The 24146-nt window shown below is 42.5% G+C and overlaps 1 pseudogene; it reads left to right on the top strand.

Moving 5' to 3' along the window:
- The window catches only part of LOC122733931, a 41524-nt pseudogene extending 33120 nt beyond the window's left edge, over window positions 1-8404 (top strand).
- Window positions 8405-24146: the final 15742 nt, after the last annotated feature.

Here is a 24146-nt window from a genome sequence, read left to right as displayed (position 1 = left end):
TGCCAGCCCATCACCTTCATCCTCAGATATGCCCACTACTAGGTCATTTAGCTCCCTCATCTCTGCCTCTCCACACCCTCCACAGTAGTCTCTTCCCTCTCCCAATTATCAAGTAGTCTTCTAGTCCTCCCTTTGTCTCTCTTTGTCTTTGTCTCTTCCCCAAACTGCCCCCAAGTGCTCTTCCTTTTATCTTCTTCCTCTCCCCCCCTGTTGTCCATCCCCTTTAATTCTCCACCCCTCCTTTGTACACAATGGGACTAGTCCTGCTCCTTCCCCTTGTCTCCCTCCACTCCCCAGAAGCCTTTGGTAGCTTTTAGCCTCTCTGCCAACACAGCAAGGCCATTTGGCCTTTTCCTTCTCTTTCTGTAACTTATACATCATAGCTTGAGAGCTAGGAGGAAACGTAAGGGGGAACTGAGTGTAACCTTGAAGAAACTAAGGCTTAGACAGTTAAAGGGCCCTGCTCTGGGGCAGGGAGCAAGTAGGTTTGTAAGTCAGCACTAGAAACTCTGGTCCTCTCGACTCCAAGCACTTTATCCACTAGGAGAACCACATACTCACGCACCAGCATTACTAACCCAATTCTCTGTGGTCCCTTATCTATGTCTCTCTGTGTGTATTTCTCTCTCCCTCTCCCTCCCTCTCCCTCCCTCTCCCTCCCTCTCTAATTTCTAGGCATCTTCTTCTTTCTCATTCTAAACGTAGGATTTTAGACCTAGAAAGGGCCTTAAAGGCCTTGACTTCAAAATCATCATGTTAGAACAGAAGACAGTAAGGTTTAAAGCACACCCTAAGTGACTTGCCCAGTGTCACTCAGCTCTCAGTTTGTGAGGCAGCTTCCAATTCAGACCATCCTGACCCCAAGAACGTGTTTCTGACCAGCATGACCACTGGTTGCCTCTTTGGCCCCAAACCACCTTGTTGGCCTCATTTTTGTTTTCCCCCTTTCTGACCCCCTACTTGGGCCCTTCTTTCACCAGCTAGTGGGTGTCAGATGTAGATTTAGAATTCCCAACCCCTTCCCTGCCACTTAGATCCACTGGGAGCCCTCACTGCCTCCTGCCTCTCCTCAGGCCCTGCTGCTCTGTCCCTCCTGCTCTTCTCTCCTGCAGGCTCAGTGCCCAAGCCTTTTCCTAGACCTGCCCCATTAGCAAGTGCTTTCTTCCTTTGCCCTTTAGCCATTAGCTCTCCTCCCACAAACACCCTCTTCTTTCTTCTCTTTTTTGCCCCCAAATATTCACAATATTCTCTTCCCTTACTTTTTCCATCCCAGGTTTCCTTTTTTGTCACTGCCCTGTTCCCTCATGGCACCTTCCCTTTATCTCTTGTCTTTTTCTCCCCAACAGCGTCTCCTTTCTACCCCCATATGCATCCTCCACTGTCTCTTCACTTTGTCTCTCCGCACTCCTCTTTTTCCCCTGGTCCCTTCCCTCTTTCTATTTTCTTCTTCCTAACTAGTGATCCTTTCCCTTTGTCTCTCCCCTTGTCCAATTTCCAGGTATCTTCCTTTGACCTGCCCCCTTTCCATCCTCTATGGTCTCTTCCCTTTGTCTTCCTCACTCCCCTTTTTTCAATGGTCCCTTCTTTCTTTCTCTCCCGTCTCCCTAATTAATGGTCCATTCCCCTTAGACTGTCTCCTCTCTCCCCATCAGTGTTCATTTTTTTTCATTTTCCCTCTCCCTTCTGCTCTCCTCAGTGCTATGTTCCTTTTTCCCCATCCCACATGTTCCCTTCTCTTTCTTACCCCCCCCCCACCCTTTTTCCTTTTCCAAGGTCCCTTGCCTCTTTTTTCTCTTAAATACCCAGTGGTTATTTCTCTTTGTCCCTATCCCTCTATCCTTAACAGTCTCTTTTCATTGTCTCCTCATTTCCCCTTCTTCAGTGTTATCTTCCTTTTCCCTCCCCTTATTCCCCATGGCCCACTTTTTTGTCCCCACTTTCTTTCCCAGTGGTCTTTTTCCTCTGGTTCTCTCCCTTCTTCCCAGTGGTCCTTTCCTCTGTCTCCAGCTCCATCTTCATGTCTTTGTCTCTGTCTGTGTCTCTGTGTCTGTGTGTGTCTCTCCTGTCTCTCTTCTATCTGCTCAGTGGTCCTTTCTATTTGTCTCCAGGTCCCCACAGCTCTATTCACATCCCCTTTCCCAAGTCATCTTTTCCATTTATTTCTTCTTCTGTCCCCTAGGCCCTGCCCAACCACTTCTTGGGTTCCAGTGTCTGCCCCATCCCCTATTGCCAACAGTCCCCTCCTTTATTTCCTCCCTATTCTCCCTCCCTAATGGTGGCTTTGCTCTGTTTCTCTCCCACATGCTTAATGAACTTTTCCCTTTGTTTCCTGTCCCCACTTCCCATCCCATCTTAATAGTCTCTTCCCTCTGTTTCTCTCCTCTCATCCAAAATGGTCCCTTCCATTTGTCTCTCTCCCTCCTTTTCCCCAATGATATTTCCTCCCTTACTCTTCCTCCCCCAAATGCTCTTTTCACACTTTTCTCCCATATCTCATGGCAGCCTTTTCTCTTTCTCTCCCCCCAAGGACCTAGTAACCTCCTCCTTTACTCTTTCCTCCTCTTTCTGCAGTGGTCTCTTATTCTTTTTCCTGACCAATCGTATTTTTTGTCTGTGTCCCTCCATCAGTCATAAGATCATAGATTTACAGCTGAAAGGGGATTAGTGGCTATGAAATACATCCACTTTTTAGGGGGAGGAAACTGAGCCTGAGAGGTTGAGTGATTGACCAGGCTCACAGAGAAAATGTCAGAGTCAATATTTGAACACAAGTTGATCTAAATTCAAATATAAATTCACTCTCCTCTTTCCACACTTGTCCCTCCCTCTGTTTCTCCGACCTCCCCACAAGGCTCTTGTCTCTATTTCACTCTCTCTCCTGCTCTATCCCAATAGCCAGTGGTATTTTTCTTCTTGCTCCTTCAATCCCCAAATCATAGTTATGGTTTTGGATGAGGCCTCAGAGGCCCCTAAATACAATCTCATCATTTTAGAGAAAAGGAAACTTAAATGGAGAGAGAGAAAGCAATCTGCACAAATTTGCAAAGATAGTGTAGGGGGTAGGGTTTGGAATCAAATCATCTAGTCTCTGGGGAAACTGCATGTCTGGTAGACAGAGTGCTGGACTGGACTCAGTAAGACCTAAGTTCAAATTCAGTCTCAGGGGGCAGCTAGGTGGTGCAGTGAATAGAGTACCAGCCCTGGAGTTAGGAGTACCTGAGTCCAAATCCGGCCTCAGACACTTAACACTTACTAGCTGTGTGACCCTGGGCAAGTCCCTTAACCCCAATTGCCTCAATAAATTTAATTTAATTTAATTTAAAAACCACAAATTCAGTCTCAGACATTTACTAGCTATGTAAACCTGGACAAGTCACAACATCTGTGTGCCTTAGTTTCCCAAAATGTCAGATGGGCCTGATACCATCCGGACAGATGGCTGGTGTGGAAATCAAATAAGATAATATTTGCAAAGCACTTAGCACAGTGCCTGACTCATAGTAGCCACTTAATAAATTCTCATTTCCTTTGGTCCCCTTCTCCACTACCTTCTTCCTTTTGGATCTCCCCCTTGCTGTTCAAAACCTCCATCAACAATTCCACAGTAGCACTTTCCATCTCTATCTCATCAACATTACCAAGTGTTCTCTTTCTCCCCTCTCTCTCCAACTTTCTCTCCTTTTCTGTCCACTCCCTATGCATCTCTCTATGCATTTCTCCTCTCATTTCAATCCACTGAGGGCTCTCCTTCCCCCTTTCCATCATTCCTAGAATCTTAAAGCTGGAAGGGCCATGGAATCCAGTTACCCAACATCTTGCTGAGAAGGAAACAGAGGCTGAGAGACCTTCAATGACTTGCTGAGGCTAATTCACTTTGAAAACATCTGGGGCAGAACCTGTACTTAAGTACATTTCTCTCTCCATCATTAATGTCCTTCCAGCCCAATCCCAGGTGTCCCTGACCCTTTGATCCCTGCTTCTTCTACTCCCTTCTCTGTGGTCCTGGACCTCTGCCTGTCACACTCTAGCACAATGATCTCTTCCCTCTCTAGCTCCCCCATTACCAAGGAGTCTTCTCTCTATGTAGGTCAGTCTCTCTGTCTCTGAATCTCTCTACTGGACTAACCTCCACACTATCTCCTCATATCCTCACTGGTTTCCTATCTTTGATGCTCTCTTTCCGCTGTCCATGGTAGTTCCTTCCTTGCATTTCTCTCCCCTACTCAGAAGCCTTTTGCCTCAATCTCTGTCTCTCTGCCTCTACCCCAATACTAAGGAGTCTTTCCCTTCTCTCTTTGTCAAGAGAGGACTGGAAGGGGTCTCAGAGACCACCAAGCCCAAGATCTTATGTTACAAATGAGGAAATTGTGACAGGGCAAAATGACTTGTTCAGGGTCAAAGAGCCAGTGGTTTTAGGGGGAAGAAATTGAACTCATGCCATTTGTTTTTTATTTACTGTTCTTTAACTAGGAGAGTTATCCATCTTTCTTTATGCCCTCCCGTACCCAGCGGGCTCTTCAACTTCTCTCTCTCCCCACTCCAGGGTCTTTTCCCACTAGCTCTTCTTTCCTGACTCACCAATTCCATAGGCACTTACCACTCTCTCCCTTATATTTAGGATCATTCGAGGGAAGAAAGCCTTGGAGGCCACGTCCAACCCCAGCATATTCAGGGGCATGGGAGAGATTTCTTGGCTGGCTCAACCTAGAAATTGTCAGACCAGATTGTGAACTCTGGTGGAACTGACTCTGAGAATGATGATCTAGTACATTGTGCCACCTTGCTGCCTCTCCCTCTCATCCCAGTTCTTCCCTTCCCTTTTTATGATTCCCTCCGGCTGCCTCTAAGTCCCCTTCAATGTGGTCATAACTTACCCAGTGGTATTTTCTTGTTCTTTGTGTATGTCTCTAAGTCTGGTTGTGTCTCTCCTCTTCCTCATGTCCTTCCTGCTCTTCTGCTCCTATTTTTTCCAATGACAATGTGTTCATTTCCCATTGAGTTTCCCCCCACAACTAACCTAAGCCATGTTTTCTTCCCTTTCCCCATATGCTCAATATTCCCTTCCCTTCGTTTCTCCATTTCTTTCCTCCCAGTGGTACTTTATTCATCTCTCCCTATTATCCTCAGTGTTGCCTTGTCATTCTCTCTCTTTTTCTCCTTTCTCTCTTCTCTCTACCTATCCTCCCTGCCCAGTGGACCCTTTCCTTTTTCCCTCCCCCTCAATCCACAGTGGTCCATTTCCATTATTTCTCTCTTTCTTTCCCTCTCCAAAGTGTTATCTTCCTATTCCTCCCTTTCCAGTGGTCGCTTCCCTTTATCATCCTCAATGATCTCTTCCAACACTCTCCCCTCTTTCTAGGGGCCCTTGTCCTTCATTTTTCCCTCTTTTCCTCAACAAGTGGTCCCTTCCATGTGTCTCTCTCCATCACCTCAGTGGTCTCTGCCAACTCCAACCCTATTACCAAGACGTCTTTGACCTTTGTCACTTTTTTCTAGTCCTTGGTTTATACTCTGATCTCCTCCCTTATTTTTTCCCTCTGCTTCCTCCCCAGTGGACCTTGAACTTTGTCTCTCTCTCACCTCCCCTCTTTGTTTCCCCCTACCAGAATGAATGGACTCTTGATGTTGTTGAGCCCCCTCACCATCTTTCCTCATTTGTCTCTTCCCTATATCTCTCTACCCCCATCCAGAATGGTTCTTTCCGGGGGCAGCTAGGTTGTGCAGTGGATAAAGGACTGGACCTGGATTCAGGAGGACCTGAGTTCAAATCCAGTCTCAGACACTTGACACTTACTATCTGTGTGACCCTTGGCAAGTCATTTAACCCTCATTGCCCCACAAAATAAACAAACAAACAAGAATACAGAATGGTTCTTTCCCTCTCTCTTCTCCCCTATTCCCAGTGGTCCCTTCCCTTTTTTCTCTACTTCAGCTGTTATCTTCTCATTCTCCCCATATTTCTCATCACCAGAATGGTCTTTTATTTTGATTTTTCTCTTCTAGGACCCAGGAATCTACTTTTTCACTATCCCCTTTCCCATTTCCAATGGTCCCTTCTCTGAGTCTCTCTTTCTGCAGTGGGCCTTCACTTGATCTCTCCCTATCAGTGTTCTTCTTACTATATTTCTCTCTGTGTCTCTCTGCTAAAAATATATAATAAATAGTCTTTTTCTCATTCTTTCATCATTCAGGATTAAGATTTATAGCTGGGGGGCAGCTAGGTGGTGCAGTGGATAGAGCAACGGCCCTGGAGTCAGGAGGACCCGAGTTCAAATCTGGCCTCAGACACTTAACACTTACTAGATGTGTGACCCTTGGCAAGTCACTTAATCCCAATTGCCTCACAAAAAAGATTTTTAGCTGGAAAGGATCTCAAAGGCCATGAAATACAACTACTTTCCTCAGGGGAGGAAACTGAGGCTGAGGAGAGTTCAAGTTACTATTTGCCTCTCTGTGTATCTTTCTACCTGCCTAACCTTCTAACTCTTCCTATACCACCTGTTGTCACTTTTCCTTCACTATCTCCCCATCCCATGCATTCTGTAACACCATCTCCTGTCTTTCAACACTGCTCAGAAATCTATTATCCAATCCTCACTCTCACCAAATAATAAAGTCTTCTCCTTTTCTCATTGGCACCTCACTAAAAAAATGTAAACAAGGTAATACAAGATACTTTAAATAAAAGGGAATCTCAAATGGAGGAAGGATGCAAGGAAAAGTCTTCTAGCAGGTGGGATTTGATTTAAAAAAAAAAGATGGCCCCCTCTTCATTGGCTGATATTCTCTCTCTTTTTTTTTTGGTGAGTCAATTGGGGTTAAGTGACTTGCCCAGGGTCACACAGCTAGTAAGTGTCAAGTGTCTGAGGCCGGATTTGAACTCAGGTACTCCTGACTCCAGGGCCAGTGCTCTATCCACTACACCACCTAGCTGCCCCGAGGAGCAGGTTGTTTCAATAAGGCAGCATCTTGCATCAATATATGAGAAAGAAGACTGGAGAAATGCAGCACAAGTGTTGGTGGGAATTCCCTTGGCAACAGGACAAAAGCAATATAATGTGGATTATGAATTGGAGACCTATCTGAAAATTGCCAGACTCTATCTGGAGGACAATGACCCTGTCCAAGCAGAGGCTTATATCAACTGAGCTTTGTTGCTCCAGAACGAATCAACCAATGAACAGTGGCATATCCATTACAAGGTGTGCCATGCTTGTTTTCTTGATTATAGAAGAAAGTTCACTGAAGCTGCCCAAAGATAAAATGAGCTCTCCTATAAGATTATAGTCCATGAAAGTGAGAGACTAGAGGCCTTAAAATCTTCTCTGCACTGTACCATCTTAGCATCAGGAGGACAACAATGCTCTCAAATGCTAGGAACTCTTTTTTTTAAATAAAAAAAATATTTTATTATTTTATAATTCCATGTAGAGATCATTTTCAACATTTGTTTTTTATAAGATTTCTAGTTTCAAATTTTTCTCCCTCCGTCCCCTCCCTCCCCAAGAGGGCAAGCAATCTGATATAGGTTATATATGTACAATCACATTAAACATATTTCTGCATTAGTCATGCAGTGAAAGAAGAATCAGAGCAAAAGGGGAAAACCTCAAAAAACAAAAACAAAAAAGCAGAAATAGTATGGTTCAATCTGAATCTAGATTCCACAGTTCTTTTTTTCTGGATTTGGAGAGCATTTTCCATCATGAATCCTTTGGAACTATCTTGAACCATTGTATTGCTCAGAAGAATCAAGTCTATCACAGTTGCTCAATGCACAATGTTGTTGATACTGTGTACAATGTTCTGGTTCTGCTCATCTCCCTCAGCATCAGTTCATGTAAGTCCTTCCAGTTTTCTCTGAAATCTGCCTGCTCATCATTTCTTACAGCAAAATATTATTCCATTACATTCATATACCACAACTTGTTCAGCCATTTCCCAATTGATAGGCATCCCCTCAATTTCCAATTCCTTGCCACCACAAAAGAGCAGCTAGCCACTATTTTTAAAGATGAAATGTGTCAGCAGCTCGAAGCCTATGGAATCCTAGAGAAAATGTATCTCGATAGGATTGTCAAAGGAAATAAACTTCAAGAATTTGCTGCTATGTTGATGCCTTACCAAAAAGCAACTACAGCTGATGGTTCCAGCATCTTGGACAGAAATGTCATTGAACACAATTTGTTGTCTGCAAGCAACTTATAAAACAACATTACATTTGAAGAGCTTGGAGCTCTACTAGAGACCCCTGCAGCTAAGGCAGAAAAGATAGCATCTCAGATGATTACAGGCAGCCATATGAATGGGTCTATTGATCAGATTGATGGAATAGTTCATTTTGAAACCCACAAGGCTTTGCCAACATGGAACAAACAGATTTGATCACTTTGTTTCCAATTGAATAACCTTTTGAAGAAGATCAGTCAGACAGCCCCAGAGTGAACAGCAAAGGCCATGGAGGCTCAGATGGCTCAATGACTCAACACTAACTGGACAGCTTCTTGGTGTGTCCGTATGATACAGATTAATTTCACTACAACTCCCAAGAATCTGTACTATGACCCTCCACATTTCAGTGTCCTTACTCTTATAGCAGGATCTATTTAAAGAAACATTATTTAAGAGGAGATGTTATGAAAGGACACTTTAAAATTTCTAAATCCTTAGTCCCCCTCTTTGGTAGGTGTCTATCAGACTAATTCAGTTGTTTTGAAGGCATTTGGTTAAATTGATGGAGTGAAATCTCTTGTGACTAAAAAGATTTGTTATAGTTCTTTACCTTGTGGTAAGTTGTCTGTGTGCTTTATTCCTCTCAGATGTTCCAATAAAGAGGGGAATGAGCCAAATAAAAAAAAAAAGAGAGAGAAGTAGTCATTACCTTTTCTCCAAAGCATGAATAGGATTATAGATTTCATCTTCTTAGGGATTCCAGAAGCCATTGATTCAGACCCCTTCATATCAGGAGGAAAGGAGGAAATTCAAGGTTTAGGAAGTTCCTCTTTTGTGTCAGGAACTATGCTACAAATATTCTAAATATTCTCTCATCTCTCCAACAGAATAAAACTTGGCAAAATGTACTAAGACCTTCTGCAACTGCACTCAATGAAACTCAGGCAGATTGAAGTTAAAAGATCAGAGCAGGGTCTCAGGATTAATAGGTGCTTTAGGCTTATTGATATGGGCATGATTGGAAAATATGTCTTTAACAACTTAGGTCCAAGCCCCTCTCCAGTACAACTCCTAGGTGCCTCCCATTTTCAGGAGTCCCTTCTTCTCTACATCTCTCTCTCCCCCACTTTGGATTCTCTGTAATTTGTGCATCATTTTCCTGCACAATCATCAATTCAGTCATTTCCCTAAACATTGCCCAGAATCTTTCTGTCCCCAAAAATGGAATGGGCAATTTAAGTGAATTCCCCGTTGGGATATAGCTCATAAATTTGTGAGAGAGGACTGGAAACCATATCATCGTTATGCCAATTCATATGGTAGGATACCTAGCCTGACATCTCCATCTCAGTACCTTCCCAAGTTGTCCTTTCTCTCTAAGAGTCTCTCCTCTCTTCAGTAGCTCATATTCCCTCTATGTGTGTTTCTCAGCTTTCTTCTTTCTCTCAGGTGTTCTTTTCCCTCTCTCATTTAGAAGACCAGAGTTTTGCAGTGGCACTAAGAGAAACAATGCCCACAACCTCATAGGACAAAAAGAAAAACTAGGACTGAAACACATGAACCAACTTGCCTGGGCTAACAGACCTCCATTACTGAGAAAGGATTCTGCCTGAAGCACTTCTCATCATAAAAGCAGTGCTCTTTCCACTATGAAATCAAGCATCCTTCACCACCATCTGAAGTTGTCCTTTTTCTGGTGCTTAGTGTGTGTGTGTGTGTGTGTGTGTGTGTGTCTGTCTGTCTGTCTCTGTCTCTCTCTCTCTCTTACCCCCTCTATCTCCTCCTTTCTCCCTCACTCCCTCTTTCTTTTCCTTGTTTCCTTTTTCTCTCAAGCTTTTCACTTTTTCATGCCAGTTTTCTCATAAACTTAGAGATGGATAGAATCTTAGGGACCACTGAGTTCAACTTCACCATTTTAGCTAGAAGATAAAGCTGACACAGGGTAAGGGACTTGCTTAGTATTATACAACTACTAAATATGTGATGGCAGATTCAAAAATGTATGATCCAGATTTCACATCGTATTTCAGAAAACCTGACTTCCTCTCTCCAGCCCAAGACCCTTCTTCTGTTCTCTTCTCTCTCCCCTTTTCAATGGTATATGTTCCCTCCATATCTTTCTCTCTCATCTCTTCCCATACCAAGTGCTCTCTTTTCTCTCTGTCATTCATAGGACCATAGATCTGCAATAGCAGGATGGGAAATCAGGTCCACAGTATCCCTGGATGGAGGGGAAAGGTGTGGCTGAGACAGAATAACTGATTTGCCCGGGTGAACACACTTCTCTATTACTGAAAAGGGATTCAACCTCAAGTAGTTCTTACTCTATGAACCAAGCCCTTTCCATGATGGCCTTCAGCTGCCTCCCCAATCAATCAATCAATCAATATCAATCTCAATCTGTCTCTCTCTCTCTCCCCCTCTCCCTCCCTCCCTCTCCCTCCCTCTCCCTCCCTCTCCCTCCCTCTCCCTCCATCTCCCCTCTTTCTCTCCTTCACCCTCCCTTCCCCTCTCTCCCACCCTCTCCTTTTCCCCCATCATTATCACTCACCACCAATTACTTTGTCCTCTGCTCTCCCTCCTTGACCAGTTACCAAGAGGTCTATTTTTCTTTTCTTTCTGTCTCTGTTTCTGTCTCCCTTTCTCTCTGTATCTTCTTCTTTGCATGTTTCTCTCCCATTTATTCCATATTCCTTTGGAATTCCCTCTTGATTTTCTCCTTCCACTCTATTGCTTTTCTCCATTCACCATAATCCCTTTCTTCTGCCCCCTTCCCTCCTTAAGTACTTCTTTTTTTAAGTGTTTAAGTATTTATTACAGAACATTAGGATCAGAGAGAAAGGTAAAAATCTATTTCCAAGAGACCCCGTCATCCTACCCACCATGGTGAGGTCAGGAACCAAAAGAGCTCCTTAAGTACTTCTTACTCTACAAACCAAGCCCTTTCCATGATGGCCTTCAGCTGCCTCCCCAATATATATCTTCCTCCCCCTCTCCCCCTCTCCCCCTCTCCCCTTCTTCTTTTCCCCCATCATCACTCACCAACAATTACCTTGTCCTCTTCTCTCTCTCCTTGGACAATTACCAAGAGGTGTATTTTTCTTTTCCTTCTGTCTCTGTTTCTGTCTCCCTTTCTCTCTGTATCTTCTTCTTTGCATGTTTCTCTCCCATTTATTCCATATTCCTTTGGAATTCCCTCTTGATGTTTTGCCACTATTGTTTTTCTCTTTCCACCATAATCCCTTTCTTCTGTCTCCCCTTCCCTCCTCGGAAGTTTATTTCCTACTTTGCTCTACCTATCACCAAATAAGGACTGGTCTTTACCTTTCTCAGTGGAATAAATGTTTTCTTAGATTTATCCCTCAAAGGATCTAAAGATTCCATTGTTTCCTACCCCTTCATTTAAGGAGTGAAGGAAGAAAATAAGCATTTATTAAGTGTCAATGACTGTTCTACAAAAATGACACATTTTATCTCTTTTCATCCTCAAAACAACACTTGACAGAACATACTACGATTTTTCCCTTTTTCATTTGTGGAAACTGAAGCAGATGGAGATTATATGACTTGTGTAGAGTGACAGAAATGAGAGGCTTAAGCCTTATTCATATTGACACAATTTGGAGTGGTGTTCTGATTCTCAACCCAGGATGGGTGCAGCAGCCATACATGTGTGGCAACCAACCCCATGCCACCTCAGCCAAACTTTTGTCACAGCTGAGATGGTTTTATCCTCATTTGACCAAGCCACTTAATCCTACAGACCTCATCTCTTTCCACTATTGTGCCAGGCTTCACTTGGCCTAGACTGACCCAGTGTGGCAGAGAATATCCCTTCTTGGGTAGACAGGTATGAGGCCCACATTATCGGTAGATTTTTTTCTTCAGTTCTAGAGTTGTGTTCACAAGTGTGTGTGAGAGAGAGGAGGAAGAGAAACAGGAAGAAGAAGAAAAAGAGGAAGAGGAAGAAGAGGAGGAAAAAGAGGAAGAGGAATAGGTGCAGGATATTCTGTTTTAGCTACAGTGTATCTTGAAAACTTTATGGAAAAAAAAATTGGTGCAACTGTTATTTGAAGCTTGGTGTATTCTGTATATGAGAGACTGGTCCAGCATATACTTTTAGCCCCACTCAACTCTGATAGACCATGCAGGCACCTATATAATATTAAATAAGAACCACAAACAAACCAAAGTAAACCACCTGGGTGCATCCCACCATTATCATATGACATCCCTTTACTTTATTCCTGTCTCTTATTTGTAGTCTCCAATCTTGATGTGTCATGGTGCTATACAATGATATCTTCCTTCATTGAGCTAACCATTACACAGGATTTTTCTGTCTCAAACTCTCTCTCTCTCCCTTCACATTATTGATGCTCTGCATCTCTCTCGATTTTTTTTTCTTTCTTAGACATGAATTTTATCACAGATTTAGAACTGTTTGGAACTATAGGGTGCACTGAGTCCAATCTCAAATTTGTAGAAAGCAGGAAACAAGGACTTAAAGAGAGCCTTGACTAGCATTATATGACTAGTAAGTTGGTGATGGAGAATTTAAAAATAGATCATGCTGGGGCAGCTAGATGGCGCAGTGGTTAAAGCACCGGCCCAGGATTCAGGAGTACCTGAGTTCAAATCCGGCCTCAGACACTTGACACTTACTAGCTGTGTGACCATGGGCGAGTCACTTAACCCCCATTGCCTAAAAAAAAAAAAAATAGATCATGCTGATTCCAAAACCTGTTACAAAACCTACCTTCCCTCTCACATACTTTTCCCAGATATATTTTCTATCTACATCTCTCAACTTTTCAATGGACCATATTATCTCAATGTTATTCTCTCTCATCTCTCCTGTTTCCCAAGGGCTCTCCTTTCCCTCTGTCTTTCAGACAACCACAGACCTACAGTGACATTACAGGAAACAAGGTGTACAAATTATTAGATGCAAGAGAAAGTTTTGACTGAGCTAGATTCATTGACTTGCTCAGGTTAACACACCTGGATTAACGAGAAGGGATTCAGCCTCAAGTAGTTTGGATTCTAATTACAGTGCTTTTTCCACAATGAAATTTAGCTCACTCCTCCACTCTCTACATCAGAAGTGATCCTCTCTGTCTCTCTCAGTCTCTGTGTGCTCTCTCTCGTTTCTCTGTCTCTGTGTGTGTGTGTGTGTGTGTGTGTGTGTGTGTGTGTGTGTGTGTGTGTTTCTGGTTAATGGCCAAAAAAGGGTCTTTTGGAGTTTATTTTCTTTTCTGTCTCTGTGTGCTCTCTCTCTTTTCTCTCTGTCTCTCTGACCTGTCTCTCTCTGTCTCTGTCTCTCTATCTCTGTCCCTGCCTCTCTGTCTCTCTCACTGTCTCTTTCTCTGTGTGTGTGTCTTTCTGGTCAATTACCAAAAAAGGGTCTTTTAGGGTTTATTTTCTTTTCTGTCTCTGTGTGCTTTCTCTCTTTTCTCTCTCTCTCTCTGTCTCTCTGACTGCCCGTCTCTGTCTCTGTCTCTGTGTGCTCTCTCTCCTTTCTCTCTGTCTCTGTCTCTCTATCTCTGTCCCTGCCTCTCTGTCTCTCTCACTGTCTCTCTCTGTCTCTCTCTGTCTCTCTGTCTCTCTCTCTGTCTCTCTCTCTGTCTCTCTCTCTCTCTCTCTGTGTGTGTGTGTGTGTGTGTGTGTGTGTGTGTCTCTTTCTGGTCAATTGCCAAAAAAGGGTCTTTTAGGGTTTATTTTCTTTTCTGTCTCTGTGTGCTTTCTCTCTTTTCTCTCTCTCTGTCTCTCTGACTGTCTCTCTCTGTCTCTGTCTCTCTATCTCTGTCCTTGCCTCTGTCTCTCTGACTGCCTGTCTCTGTCTCTGTCTATGTGCTCTCTCTCTCTTTTCTCCCTCTGTCTCTGTCTCTCTATCTCTGTCCCTGCCTCTCTGTCTCTCTCACTGTCTCTCTCTGTCTCTTTCTGTGTGTGTGTGTGTGTGTGTGTGTGTTTCTGGTCAATTGCCCAAAAAGGGTCTTTGGGGGTTTCTTTTCTTTTCTGCCTCTGTGTTTCACGTTCTCTCTCTGCTTCTGCTTCTGCTTCTGCTTCTGTCTGTCTCTCTCTCCAAACCCTTCCAACTTACATGAGGAATCCCCTGTATCCCTTCTATCCTTTGTCTATTATCTTTGTCATTGTAATCCTTTGCATCGGTCACTCTTCTTTACTTAGAAATCTATTATTAGACTGTTGCTCCCACCAAATGAGAAATACTCTTTATCTTTTCTTCATTGCCTGTATATTATATTACATTTAGACCTCTTAGGGTCTGGAGAGGCCATAGATTCAGAACGCTTGATTAGGGAGGAGAAGAGGAAATTAAAAATTTATTAAATGCCTATTATGTGTCAGGACTGTTCTACATATATAAAAATATATTATCTCCTTTGGTAGAATAATGCTTGGCCATAGGTGATGTGATTGTTCCCCTTTTACTTTTTTTTCTTTCCTTTTTTTATTGGGCAGGGCAATGAGGGTTAAATGACCTGCCTAAGGTCACACAGTTGTAACTGTCAAGTGTCTGAGGCTGGATTTGAACTCAGGTCCTCCTGAATCCAGGGCTGGTGCTTTATCTACTGCACGACCTAGCTTCCCCCTCCCCTTTTACTTTTTTTTTTTTTTGGTGAAGCAATTGGGGTTAAGTGACTTACCCAAGGTCACAAAGCTAGTAAGTGTTAAGTGTCTGAGGCCGCATTTGAACTCAGGTCCTCCTGAATCCAGGGCTGGTGCTCTATCCACTGCGCCACCTAGCTGCCCCTCCCCTTTTACTTTTGATGCAACTGAGGCAAAGGTTAAAAGACTTGGTCAGGGTCACAGGACTAATGGGTTGTTGTCATTGTTCAGTCATTTGGTCATATCTGACTCTTCATGACGTCATGGACTTGTCCATGAGGTTATCTTGGCAAAGACACTGGAGTTTACCATTTCCTTCTCCAATGTGTGTCCCCATTTTATAGATGAGGGACAGAGGCAAATAAAGGTTAAGTGATTTACCTGAGGTCACACAGCCAATGTCTGAGGCTGAATTCAAGCTCAGATCTTCCTGACTCCAGGTCCAGTGCTTCTTCCACTGTACCTCCCAGCTGCCCAATTGGTGGTTTAGGCTTATTGCTGTTAACTTATTTGAAGCAATGCCTTCCTAATTCAAGTCCCAAGCCTCTCTCCATTACATGTCCTAAATGCTTCTCATTTTCAAGTGTCCCTTCCTTCTTCATCACTCTCATTTTTTGGTCTATGCAATTTATGTGTCACATATCCATGCAACAGTCTCTTCAATAATTCTCCTAAACAGAAGCAGAAAGCTGGGAAACAATTTTTCCAGCAAGTGTTTCTGATAAAGGCCTTATTTCTAAATATATACGGAACTAAATCAAATTGATAAAAATGCAAGTCATTCCCCAATTGAGAAATGAAGTGACCAGGACTTCAGATCTGGGGAACACGAAAGGGGGCAGAAGGCGAGATGAACGACAGGAGGCGGTTTTTTTCTAAAATGCAGCAAGCTCTACTCAACTCTATTTTCCAGCTTAGCAATTCTCTTATAGTAAAACAAAGCATGAGTTCATGAGAACATTTTTTGAATAACAAAACCATCCATCAAGTTATAATTGACAGTTACAGCATATTCCCAGGAACAGTTGCTAGATATTGAGGCCACCTGGCTTCTTGTTTAACCTTACGGCCATGAAAACTGTTCCTCTTAGCATTTTGTTATGTCCTCTTTCTTACTCCCTGTCCTTGATTCTCAGAACATTTTGACCAATCCTTGACATGCCTAAAGGTTTTGACTATTGTCTGGAACACTTTTAACCATTCCTCCTCAAACTTAAGGGTTTGGGCATAACACCAGGGAGGGGAACTTCAGAAAAGGCCTCTGGCCCTCTGAGTTCTCTACAGAGAAATGGTCAAAGGATATGAACAGACAGTTTTCAGATGAAGAAATCAAAGCTATTGGTTGCCATATGAAAAAATGCTCTAAATCACTAGTGATTAGAGAAATGCAAATTAAAACAACTCTGAGGTACCTATCAAATTGGATAATATGACAAAAAGGGAAGATAATAAATGTTGGAGAAGCTGTGGAAAAATTGGAACACTAATGCATTGTTGGTGGAGTTGTGAACTGATCCAACCATTTTGGAGAGCAATTTGGAACTATGGCCAAAGGACTATGAAAATATGCATACCCTTTGACCCAGTAATACCACTATTAGGTCTGTATCCCAAAGAGATCATAAAAAAGGACCCACAGTTACAAAAATATTTATAGCAGCTCTCTTCTTGGTGGCAAAAAATTGTAAATCCATGGAATGTTCATCAATTGGGGGATAGCTGAACAAGTTGTGGTATATTAATGTAATGGAATACTATTGTGCCATAAGAAATTATGAGCAGGCAGATTTCAGTAAAACCTGGAAAGACTTAAGTGGATTGATGCTGAGTGAAGTGAGCAGAACCAGGAGAACATTGTACACAGTAACACCAACAGTGTGTGATGATCAACTGTGATAGACTTATCTCTTCTCAGCAATACAATGATCTAAGGCAATACCAAAAGATTCATGATAGAAAATGCTTTCCACATACAGAAAAAAGAACTGTAGAATCTGTATGCAGATAGAACCATACTGTTTCTACTTTTTTGTAATTTTTTTCTTTTTTAAGGTTTTTCCCTTTTGTTCTGAATCTTCTTTCACAACATGAGTAATGCAGAAATATGTTTTATATGATTGTACATATATAACCTATATCAGATTATTTTCTGTCTTGGGGAGGGGGAGGGAAGGGAGGGAGGGAGAAAATTTGGAACTAGAAATCATAAAAACAAATGTTGAAAACTATCTTTACATGTAACTGGAAAATGATAAAATCCTTTTATGATTTTTAAAAAATTACCCTAAACATTTCCCAGAGTCTTTGTCTCACAAAAAACAGTGTCTCTCTTTCTCCCTCTGGATCTCTCTATCTCTAAAGCTCTCCCCCACTTTATCTATTTCTCTGTCTCTGTCTATCTGTATCTCTAGGTCTGTTGACTATGTCTGTCTGTCTTTCTCTCACTGTCATCACCTTAATAGCCCCTTGCAAATCTTTCATTCTTTGTCTTTCACTCCAGTATTATATTTAGAGGTAGATTCATCTCAGGGGCAACTGAGGCCCACATCATCTTTTTTAGAGAACCAGAAATGAGGAATGGACAATTTAAATGACTTACCCAGCATAGAATAACTAATGAATTTGTGAGGAAGGCATAAAAATCAGATAATCATTGTAGCAATTCCTATAGCACAAAAACCAAGCTTACTCTCTCTACCCCAGCACCCAAGTTATGATGAATCTGCCTATGATTCTCCCCTATCCAATTGCCTAGATCTTCTTTTTGTCCTTCTTGTCTCTCCTCTTTCCCAAGAGATCTCTTTTCTCCCTGTAATTTGTAGAACCAGAGATCTGCCATGACCTTACAGGCCCACAGCATCCTACAACAAAAGCAAAAATCATGGCTGAGATAAATGAGCTAGCTTGCCCAGGGTTAGGATCCTTCTCAAATACTGAAACAAGATTCTACTTCAGGTCAATTTGTCTTTGAAATGCTGCCTTTTCCACAAGACATTCCAGTACCTCATTCACCTGAAGATGTTTCTCCTCTGTCTTTTGGTCTCTCACTTTCATTAAGCAAGCAACATTTAACATTCCTCTGATACCTTTCTTTTTGTTTGTTTGTTAGTTGACTTTGGGGGTTTTTGCAGGGCAATGTGGGTTAAGTGACTTGCCCAGGGTCACACAGCTAGTAAGTGTCAAGTGTCTGAAGCCGGATCTGAACCCACATCCTCCTGAATCCAGGGTCAGTGCTTTATCCACTGCAGCGCCACCTAGCTGCCCCAGTGCTCTCTCACTTTCAGTCTCCCAACTGGCTTCTACTCTTACTACCTTAATCACTAGGTGAACTTTTTCAGGTTATCCTCTCATTGTCTTTGTATCTCTGTCTCTTCTCTGTGTGTCTCTCTTTACCCACTATTCCAACTTGCTCTAAAACCCCCTGCTGACATTTCCTTCACATTCTATGATTTTTCTCTATTCACTATAATCCTTTCCTATCTTTCATGCCAACTCAGAAACCTATTCCCTAACTTTAGCTCCAACCAAATGAGAACTGGTCTTTACTTTTGCTAAAGAGTATAAATATTACTGAAAATTTAGGTCCTGGAGCATGGGTTACTGGCCATTGATTCCCACCAGTTCATTTAAAGAAGGAAGGAAAAACACAGGCATTTATTAAGTGCCTATGATATGTCAGGGACTTTGATACACAAAATATAGATGTTATTTCTTTTGATCTTGAGAATAACGCTTCTCAATAGGTGCTATCATTTTTACCCTTTTACATGTGAAGGACCATAGCAGAGAGATTTTGAATAACTTTTCCAAGATCACTGGGCTAAAAATGCCTGGACTGTATTGATATTGACATAAATTGGAGTGATGTCTTCCTGATTCTAGGCACAACCATTGCATTACCTAGCTACTTCCCACCATTATCATCAGTAGTGCCCTTCAATTTTTATTTCTCCTTCATTTATGGTCTCCAAATTCTATGTATCATCATTCTGCCCAGAGATCTCTTCCCTCATTGGTCTAACCATTGTCAGGGATTCTTTTTCTCTCTGTCTCTGTCTTTCTCTGACTTTGTCTCTCTCTGCCGATCTTATTCTTTTCCTCACTTGTCTCCATTTTCTCTCTATCATATTGTCCTCTTGTCTCTCTCAATGTTTGTCACTCTTTCACACCAACTTTATCATTGATTTAGAGCTCTATCGAACCTAAGGGGCTGCTGAGTTCAGTATACTTTTTTGAACCCCAGAAGCTAAAGCTTAGACAGTTTAAGTGACTTGCTCAGTCTTATAAAACTAGCAAATTTGTGATAAAGGATTTCAAAACAGATCATCTAGCTTATACATCCTATGCTAGGAAACATAGCTTGCTCTTTCTACCCTAGGATGCTTCCTTGGTCCTCTTTCCAGTGTTTATCTCTCCCCTGTTCGATGATATCTTACATTTCTGTCTTTCTCTCTCACATTTCCCCTGTCCCAAGAATTCTCTTTTATCTTGTTCCTTCACAGGGCCATAGACCTGCAATGGCATTACAGGAAAGGTGGTTCACAACACCATTTGATAGAAGAAAAAGCTGCGGCTAAAACAGATTAAATTAATTACCCAGCTAAACACACCTCAATTACTGAGAAAGGATTCAACCCCAAGTAGGTCTGAAGCTAAAAACAGTGCTCATTCCACTATGATGTTCAGTTGCCTCATCAACCCTACATCTGCTTTTTCTCTGTCTTCCTCTCCTCCCTTCTCCCCCCTGTCTTTATAACACCTTGATATCTTTACTCACTATGCTCAAGTGTCCCTTACCTTTGTATATCACTCATTGGTGGTCCCCCATACTCAAAACCTTACACAATGGTCTCCTTCCTCACAACACTGCTCAAACTAGTGCTTTTCCTTCCCTCACTCCCTCCATCTGTGTGTGTGTGTGTGTGTGTGTGTGTGTGTGTGTTTCACCTTTAATTCCCCATCATTTGCATGAACTTCCCACTACCTTGGCCTCCGCTCTCACTCCCAGACCAATTATTAAGAGGTGGTTTTTGGATTGTTCTCTCTCTGGTTTTGTGTCTCTGAATAAATAAGGTGTTGTGAAGGGTTCCTCCATATTTCCATCTAAAATCTCCTAAAAGACCCATGAATATTAAGAGAGTCTGTACAAGCTTTCTCAATGCATATGAATTGAAATGTGAAGGAGAGGGGAGTCAACCACAATGGCCAGACCTGGATCTCATCAAGTGTTGACAAGATACTAGAAACTCATGCCTCTCAGTTGAGTTCCTGGAAGTTATGCCCCCAAAAAGACAAGGAGATAAGGCCCTGATCAGGCCCTCTAGTTCCTGTCACGTTTGATGAGCTTGTGTAGGACATAGCGATTTGCCTTCTTTGTTCTGAGACCTATAACTTCCCCCTTGAGAAGGTAAATTTTTGGAATCTCACCCATGGAGAGGACCCTCTGTCTGGGACCTGTCCCAGTCAGGACTCTGAAAGCTGTGAAGCAGGATTCCTCAGCTAGAAATCCAGATGTCAGTGCTCCCCTGACTTGGTGATGACTTTATTTTCTGTTTCTTGGGAATTTCACCCATGGACAGGACTCTGTGCCTGGGACCTTCCAGAATGGGAACCTGATAAGTTGTACCCAGGATTCCTCAGTTTTGAGATCAGGGGCTGTTGCTTTCCCAGTTCGGTGATGCTGTCTTTACTTTCTGTTTCTTTAATTGTTGTTGGTTTATTAGTTAGTGCTATCTGCCTGTGGTTTATATGCTCTAAATATAATTGCCTCTTTCCTTTTTTATATAATAAATTATTTCTTAAGTTGCTAAAGTGAATGTGTTATTATTGTGCTTCTTGAATCCGAATTGAGATCCTATGTGCTGCAGAACCTAATGGCCTTTTCCATTACAGTATCCTATTCTCTCCCTGTCCCTCCCATCTGTATGTGCATGTGTGTATATCTCTAGCAAGCAACCACTCCAACTTGCTCTGGAAGCCCTTGCTGATATTTCTCTTTTGATCTAAATTTTTTCTCCAGCCACTCTAATCCCTGCCTTCTTCCTTCTTTCTTCTTCTTTCTTCTTCTTCTTCTTTTCTTCTTCTTCTTCTTCTTCTTCTTCTTCTTCTTCTTCTTCTTCTTCTTCTTCTTCTTCTTCTTTTCTCTCTCTCTCTCTCTCTCTCTCTCTCTCTCTCTCTCTCTCTCTCTCTCTCTCTCTCTCTCTCTCTCTTTCTCTCTGTCTCTCCTCATCAGAAACCTATAACCTGACTTCCACCAAATGAGAGGTGGCCTTTCCCTCTTCTAAATGCACAAATATTGTCATCAATTTAGACCTCAATAGATTCCCTAGAAGCCATAGATTCACACCCCTTCATTTCAAGAGTGAAGGAAGAAAATAAGCATTTATTAAGTATTTACTATGTTCCAGGGACTGTGCCACCCAAGTTAAAAATATAACTAATATTTGATCTCAGAATGACATTCAGGTGTAGGTACTATTAAGATTCCTATTTTAGGGCTGAGAAAACTTAGGTAGACAGAGGTTAACTGACTTGCCAAGCATGACAGAGAGCAGGGCTTATTGATATAGCCTCAAGACTCTATCCATTAAGTTACCTAGGTGCTTCCCTTCCCTCTATCTCTCACTATTTTGTGGCCTTTAAAACTTGTGTGTCATGTTCCTGAAAAATGGTCTCTTCAATCCTTGCCCGGGGTCTTTCTCTCTCTCTCTCTCAAAAAAAACCACACAGATTTTCTCTAAGTTTTTCTTTGTCTTTCAAACTCTTTTTTGCTTTCTTTCTATCTCCTGTTCTACTCTGTCTCTGTCTGTCTCTGTCTAGCTGTCTCTGTTTCTGTGTGTCTCTCCTTGCATCCCTCTTCTCTTTCTCCTCACTCTATTTCTCTTTGTCTCTCTCCCTCTCATTCTCTGTTTCTCTATCTGAATGTCTCTATGTCTCTCTCTCCTTGTAACCCTCTCTCCTCCATCTCTCTCCTCTCATTCTCTCTTCTTCTCCCTGTTTCCATCTCTATCTGTCTATCTGTATCTCTCTCCTTGTATCCTTCTCATTTTCTTTCTTCTCTCCATCTCCATCTTTCCCTTTTTCCATTTTACCCTCTATCCTATTGTCCTATTGTCTCTGTCTCTGTCTCTGTCTCAATCTTATTCACTCTTTCTCACCAATTTTGTCAATGATTTGGAGGTGGATGGAATCTTAGGCACTGAATCCAACTGATTTTTAGAACTCTACATGCTGAAGATTAGACAGTTTGATTCACTTGCTCAGCATTTTCTAACTAGTAAATATTTGATGGAGAATTTGAAAACAGAACACTTCTGATACAGTCTTAATCTATGAAAGCTAGCATGCTCTCTTCACCCCAGGAACCTTCCTCAGTTCTCCCTTCCGCATCTGTCTTTACCCTGTCCACTGCCTTGTATTCCTTCTGCCTTTCTCTGTTGTCTTTCCTCTGTCCCAAGGGTTCTCATTTCTCTCTGTCCTTCATAGGACCATAGCCCAGCAATGGTATTACAAGAAAAAAGGACACCACAACCAATAGAAGAGAAAAGACTGGTTGAGGCTGATTAACTGACTTGACCAGGTGAACACACTTTTTCCATTACTTGAGAAGGGATTCAGCCTGAGGTTTAATGTTAACAACAGTGGCCTTTTCAATGAGTTATTCATCAGCCTCCTCCTTGTTGTTGTTTGTTCTTCGTTCTCAAAGAGCCCCATGACACCGGGAGGTAATGTCATGACTCGCAGTGAATTGGACTGAAGTGAGGGAGAGCTGTGCAAAGTCACTAACCTCACTCTCTCCCCCAGAGCCATCTGGGTCCAGTGGCAAGATACACATCAGAACAAATGGAGATGGCCCTGGATGTTTGTTTTTAAAGCAATTGGGTTAAGTGACTTGCCCGGAGTCACACAGCTAGTAAGTGTCTGAGGTGAGATTTGAACTCAGATCCTCCCAACTGCAGGGCCAGTGCTCTATCCACTGCTGCCTTCTCCACCCTACTTCTGAAGTTGTGTTTCCTCTTCCTGTCTCTCTTACTTAGTCCCCCAGCACTGACATGAACCTCCCACTCCCTTAGCCACTGCTCTCACACCTGAACCAATTTCCTAGAATTGATTTTGCTTCTGTCTCTCCCCCTCTATTTGTGTTTTCTTTCCTCTCAGTGTCTCTCTATATCTGTCTCTCTCTACCAACTGTTCCACCTTGCTCTGGAGACACCTATTGATACTTCCATTCCAATCAATCCTTTTTCTCTATCTACTCTAATGTTGTCCATCTGTCTATCTTCCCTCCTCAGAAAGCTATTGGGTGGCTATTGCTGGAACCAAATAAGAGGTGGTCATTAACTGTTTTCAATGAGATGAATATTATCATCAATGCAAATCTCAGTGGATTCCCTAGAACTCATTGATTTTCACCACTTCATTTCAAGGGGGAAGGAAGAAAATAAGCACTTATGGCCACTCCTTAAAGGAAAACTTAAGGGGCAGAGCCAAGATGGCAGAAGAAAGGCAGTGACTTGCCTGAGCTCTCCCCAAGACCCCTCTAAATACCTTCAAATAATGCCATAAGACAATTCCTGGAGCAGCAGAACCCACAAAAAGACAGGGTGAAATAATTTTCCAGCCAAAGAAAACTTAGAAGGTGGGTAGGAAAGGTCTGTTGTACCAGGGTGAGAGTGGAGTGCAGTCCAGTGCAGGCTGCACCAGTGGAGAGCCAGCCCCAGTACCAGCCAACCAGGATCAGGCCTCAGAAGCCCCTGAATCAGCAGCATCAGCAACTGCTTCTAGAACTCATCCCACAGACAGTAAGGGGGGTGTCAAACAATTGGCCAAAAGGACATTACAGGGATCTCTTTAGTAGCACTGAGGCAGAACCCTGTTGTTTTGATCATACTCAGATCCAGGTCACAGTCTTGGGTGGAGGTCCCAGGCCAGGGAGGAACACAAGCACACTGGAGCTTGTGGCCACAGTAGAGTGGGACTCTGTTCATAGTTTCAGGGTTGAAAAGCAGGCTGGTGGTTGCTTACAGCCCAGAGCACAGACCAGGAGAGTAGTAAACATACCTCTCCTTAAATCATACCACCTCAGAAGAACTAAAAATTTACAAATACCTAGAAATATCTCTGCAAACAGCTGTACAAAACCCCTGAAGCTTGGGACAGTGCACTCTCCACCCTGGAAGCACTGCCCCACTTTAACAAAGAGTCAAAAGTCAAGAAATAGGATGGGAAAAATGAACAAACAGAAAAAATGCTGATCCTAGAAAATTTCTATGGTGACAAGTGTGAGTGAAATTTTCCCCACCCCTTAGTTATGAGATTTAATATAGTTATGTGATTTAATTATG

Source organism: Dromiciops gliroides, chromosome X, assembly GCF_019393635.1.
Source record: "Dromiciops gliroides isolate mDroGli1 chromosome X, mDroGli1.pri, whole genome shotgun sequence".
NCBI classification, from domain to species: domain Eukaryota; kingdom Metazoa; phylum Chordata; class Mammalia; order Microbiotheria; family Microbiotheriidae; genus Dromiciops; species Dromiciops gliroides.
The sequence above is the reverse complement of the archived record's forward strand: the minus strand, read 5'-3'. Positions and strand labels throughout refer to the sequence as shown.